Source organism: Moschus berezovskii, chromosome 18 (assembly GCF_049115385.1).
Source record: "Moschus berezovskii isolate FMDL1 chromosome 18, NW_MosBer_1.0, whole genome shotgun sequence".
Lineage (NCBI taxonomy): Eukaryota > Metazoa > Chordata > Mammalia > Artiodactyla > Moschidae > Moschus > Moschus berezovskii.
This window is the reverse complement of record NC_142477.1, coordinates 69202098-69208097: the sequence shown is the minus strand read 5'-3', so window position 1 is coordinate 69208097 and position 6000 is coordinate 69202098.

Sequence of the window (6000 nt, the reverse complement as noted above, 5' to 3'; positions counted from 1 at the left end):
GTACACTGAAACCAACCTACAAGTGTTCCCAATGGTCAAAGCGGAAAGAATTTGAGCAACAAAGTAATAACAGTATTAGATTATTATCCAAAGAATAAAACAAAAATCCATGAGTTTGTACTGATATAAATAATTAGATACATACATACATACTTTAAGGAGACGGGTCACATCTTCTTTAGAGAGGAATTCCAAATAACGCATGTAGGTACGTTCCCTTCAGGAGGTGAGGTTTAATTCCTTTCCTTTTTAGTGTGGGCTAGACTAATGACTCACTTCCAAAGAATGGAGTCTGGAAAGAGGAAATTAGTAATTTGACTACAGAGAAACTGGCTGATATCACTTTACCAGAGTGATCAAAGTTAACATTATTAGTGGTAAGTCATATTCATATCAAGTATCTGCTGATATGATGCAGTGAGAAGGACACTTTGTCTTTGTAGAAGTCTTCAAGAAAAACATTCACAACTCCAGTTCAGTAATGAGGAAACATTGGACAATTCAAAATTGAGAAGCATCAACTTCCTTTTCACTAGCTTCACAAATGAGATCAAATGGTTGCTGTGGAAGATTAGGAAAAATAAACAACGTAACAAAGCTAGTGGAGGTGATGAAATTCCAATTGAGCTATTTCAAATCCTGAAAGATGATGCTGTGAAAATGCTGCACTCAATATGCCAGCAAATTTGGAAAACTCAGCAGTGGCCACAGGACTGGAAAAGGTCAGTCTTCATTCCAATCCCAAAGAAAGGCAATGCCAAAGAATGCTCAAACTACCGCACAATCGCACTCATTTCACACGCTAGTAAAGTCATGCTCAAAATTCTCCAAGCCATGCTTCAGCAACATGTGAACCGTGAACTCCCAGTGTTCAAGCAGGTTTTAGAAAAGGCGGAGGCACCAGAGATCAAAATGCCAACATCCGATGGATCATGGAGAAAGCAAGAGAGTTACAGAAAACCATCTATTTCTGCTTCATTGACTATGCCAAAGCCTTTGACTGTGTGGATCACAATAAACTGTGGAACATTCTGAAAGAGATGGGAATACCAGACCACCTGACCTGCCTCTTGAGAAACCTGTATGCAGGTCAGGAAGCAAGAGTCAGAACTGTACATGGAACAACAGACTGGTTCTAAATAGGAAAAGGAGTACGTCAAGGTTGTATATTGTCACCCTTTTTATTTAACTTCTATGCAGAGGACATCATGAGGAACGCTGGGCTGGAAGAAGCACAAGCTGGAATCAAGATTGCCGGGAGAAATATCAATAACCTCAGATATGCAGATGACACTATCCTTATGGCAGAAAGTGAAGAGGAACTGAAGAGCCTCTTGATGAAAGTGAAAGAGGAGAGTGAAAAGGTTGGCTTGAAGCTCAACATTCAGAAAACTAAGATCATGGCATCTGGTCCCATCACTTCATGGGAAATAGATGGGGGCAGTGTCAGACTTTATTTTTTGGGGCTCCAAAATCACTGCAGATGCTGATTGCAGCCATGACATTAAAAGACGCTTGCTCCTTGGAAGGAAAGTTATGACCAACCTAGATAGCATATTAACAAGCAGAGACATTACTTTGCCAACCAAGGTCCATCTAGTCAAGGCTATGGTTTTTCCCGTGGTTATGTATGGATGTGAGAGTTGGACTGTGAAGAAAGCTGAGTGCCGAAGAATTGATGCTTTTGAGCTGTGGTGCTGGAGAAGACTCTTGAGAGTCCCTTGGACTGCAAGGAGATCCAACCAGTCCATTCTAGAGGAGATCAATCCTGGGTGTTCACTGGAAGGACTGATGCTAAAACTGAAGCTCCAATACTTTGGCCACCTCATGCGACAATTTGATTCACTGGAAAAGACTCTGATGCTGGGCGGGATTGGTGGCAGGAGGCGATGGGGACGACAGAGAATGAGATGGCTGGATGGCATCACCAGCTCGATGGACATGAGTTTGAGTGAACTCTGGGAGTTGGTGATGGACTGGGAGGGCTGGCGTGCTGTGGTTCATGGGGTCGCAAAGAGTCGGACACGACTGAGCGACTGAACTGAACTGGAAGTCACATTTTCTCACAATATGATGATCTAACTGGAACAGCCATTCCCATGGAGAAGCCAGTGCTGACCCAGTGCAGAAGCCTGGTGCAGCAAAAGGCCTGCGAGGTAGATGTTAATTTTTTCGTTGGGTGTGCCGGGGCACTTTAGGAGCTCCTGTCTTTATTGAGCTTCTGCAGTCTGGGATCATGAGAATCATTCTTTTGATTGAGGAAGCTATAAGACTTAACCAAATTAGATGATTGGGTACTGGCGGCATCCTGTTCCCTCATGAACCCTGAGTGATGGGCTGGCTGTCCCTATTTTGTTTCCTACCTCCACTCTATAGGCCAGGTTAGGAGAGAGGAGATGCTCTGCCCGCTGACAGTGTGTACATGTGGCTCCTGTCCCTGGGACTCTCTGTTGTGGCATAGCAAACCCTACCGTACATTAGGAACAAGTGACCATAAAGATAAATGACAACAGACCTTGGGACAATAAGTTTCTGAATCAGTCTTGGGACTATCTCTTTGTTAGTGACAGGGTCCCTAAAAATGAATGGCAGTATAGTGTTTTTGTTAAAAGCGTGGGCTCTGGAGCCAGAGGGACAAGTTCAAGTGTTTGAGTTTAAATCCTGGTTCCACTATGTATAACGTCAGTATTCTTCTCCGTGAACAGGAATAGCAAATCATCTGACTTTATAGACTGTCAAAAAAATGAAATAAGTTAATATACACAAAGCACTTAAACATTGTCCTCTTTCACTCAAATATTATTGAGCACCTACTTTTGTTTCAGCAATTGCTCAGGGCATTGCAGTCATTTGAGCAAACAAAATACACACGCAGAAGCCCCTGCTGTCTTGTGAACCTTACATGTTAACTAGTTAATTCTTGATGTCATAAGTTAACTTCAGGTTCCAAAGAATTCTCTAGGTCCTTTCTAACTCAAAGATCCCTAAACAAGCTGCACGTCATCACTAGGGAACCTGTGAGAAACGCACAACCTTAGGCCTCATCTAAACGTACTGACTCAGGGTCTTCATTTTAAAAGACTGTCAGGTGGTACGTATGCACTTTCACGTTTAAGATGCCTTTCTTAGATTGCAATCTCTGTACTTGGACTTAGGAAAACACTTCTTAAAGATTTTTTTTATACAAAAGGAAGAATTATTTTCATGTAAAAATGTCATGTTAATGGAGGTGAGCTTAAGGGCTGGAAATCTTACTTATACATACATGTTTTCTGTTCTTGGAAAATACTGTACCAATAGGTGAGTGTGTGCGTGCCCAGTCGTGTCCCTGGAATTTTCCAGGCAAGAATGCTGGAGTGGATTGTCACTTCCTACTCCAGTGGATCTTCCCCACCCAGGGATCGAACCCGTGTTTCTTGCATCTGCTGCATTGACAGGAGGGCTCAGTTGGTAAAGAATCCGCCTGCAATGCTGGAGACGTCCTGCAGCGCAGGAAACCCAGGTTCGATCCCTGAGTTGGGACCGTACCTGGAGAAGGAGATGGCAACCCACTCCAGTATTCTTGCCTGGGAAATTCCAGGGACAGAGAAGTCTGGTGGTCTACAGTCCATGGGGTCGCAGAGTCAGATAGGACTGAACAACTAAACAGCACCTGGGAAGCCAGGTTAATATAAGTCAAGGGCTCCACCTAGTGGTGCTTCTTTGAATTTATACATTGTTGGGTATTGTTTAGTGAAAGTGAAGTCGCTCAGTCGTGTCCGACTCTTTGCAACCCCATGGACTGTAGCCCACCAGGCTCCTCCCTACATGGGATTCTCCAAACAAGAGTACTGGAGTGGGTTGCCATTTCCTTCTCCAGGGGAATCTTCCCGATCCAGGGATCGAACCCGGGTCTCCCGCATTCCAGGCAGACGCTTTAACCTCGGATTTCAGGAAATAAAATTTGTTTTAAAAGAAGCTTAAAGAAAATGTGCATGCCTACAGTTGAAAAAAAGAATGAGGCTTAACTAAAACAGCAATGCTTGTAAAACCCTAGCAGACATGGAAGAAAAACCTGTGTACGTGCTAAGTCGCTTCAGTTGTGTCCAACTCTTTGAAGCCCTATGGACTGTAACCTGCCAGGCTCCTTTGTTTATGGGGATTCTCCAAGCAAGAGTACTGGAGTGGGTAGCCATGCCCTCCTCCAGGGGATCTTCCCAACCCAGAGATCAAACTTGCATCTTTTATTCTCCTGCATTGGCAGGCGGGTTCTTTACCACTAGCTCCACCTAGGTATAGATGCCTTCCTTTCCACCTATAAAGAGAGTGCCTTTAGGGAATTCCCTGGCTGTCAAGGGGTTAGGACTCTGCACTTTCACTGCTAAGGGCCCGATTTCAGTCCTTGATCAGGGAACTAAGATTCTGCAAGCCACGCAGCGTGGCCAAGAAAATAAAGAGTGCATCTTTGAACACAAGTTAAGTATTTCAAAGTCTAAGTTGTGATAAGGAAATACGTGTTAATCAGACATCTTATATAAACTTTTCTGTTTGGGAAAATGTAATGTCAAAATATAAAAACAAAGTATGTAGAGAAGTTTGTCAATAAAGATTCCAGATGGTAAATCTAGATATGTATAGACTAGGCCTTGTAGGAAGCATTGGATATCTTAGACATTTAACAACAAAAGCTCTCACGGAGATTTAGTCCCTAAGTATGTTGGACTAAAATGAACTTGAGCTAACACATCTATACCCTTACCATACACTTGTCTGATTTTATTATAAAAGATGAATTTTCTGAGAGTATGTAAGTAGGTAAGTCTTCTCTGGTACTATATAAAGTTATGTATTAAATACACATGAGTATACATTCATGTACCATTTAAAGAATAAAATGTCCCACTGCCCAATCTCTTCATGATTGCACCCTCAGTTCTTTTTTCAAGATGTAATCATCTTTATTTACACACTTAATTGCATCTCTATGTAGTTTTTAGTTTTGCCTTTTTCTGAATTTTATATTGATACAAATGGTTTTCTATAGATATTTTACTGCAACTGGCTTCTTTTGCTCAGAATTCTTTTAAGAACTCATCCATCCTGTGGGACATTTGAATTGTTCCTGTTTATTCTGTTATTACAATCCCAGTATAAAGAGTCTTGTGTTTTCTGACACACATATGAAGTTGTTTCAAGGTATACAGCTGGTAGTATAATGGCTTAGTCAAAATATACAAGTGCTCAACTTTATTGAGTAATGGCCAACCAGTTTCCAAAGTAGTTATGTTGCAGGAAAGGAGTCCCCTTCCAGGGCCGGAAACTGGGCTCTTGTCTAACACTCGGAAAAGAATTGTCTGAGGAGACACGTGCTGACAAAGCAAGAGATTTTATTGAGAAGGGCACCCGGGTGGACAGCAGTAGGGTAAGGGAACCCAGGAGAGCTGCTCTGACGCGTGGCTCGCAGTCTTGGGTTTTATGGTGATTGGATTAGTTTTCGGGTGGTCTTTGGCCAATCATTCTAATTCAGAGTCTTTCCTGGAGGTGCACGCATCGCTTAGCCAAGATGGATTCTAGCGAGAGGGATTCTGGGAAGTGGACGGACACACGGTGTCTCCTTTCGACCTTTCCCGAACTCTTCCGGTTGGTGGTGGCTTCTTAGTTCCCCTGTTCCTTATCAGGATCTCCTGTCATAAAACAACTCATGCAAATGGTTACTATGGTGCCTGGCCAGAGTGGGCGGTTTCAATCAGTGTGCTTCCCCTAACAAACAGTTATAGTAAATCAGCGTTTTAAGAGTTCCTGTTCCTCTATCATGCAACTTTATTAACAACTGGTATTTTCAATTTTTGTGAATTTAGTGGCTGTAATCTAGTTCATTTCCTTAGTTGGGAGTGTCCCTATAGACAGATGTCAGGAATATGTAGGGACCTTGTTTTATTCTTCGTTGTTTCATGAAATTTTTAAAAAAATTATAACAATATTACTGACAGAATCAAAAACTATATAAATGAATAAAAATAA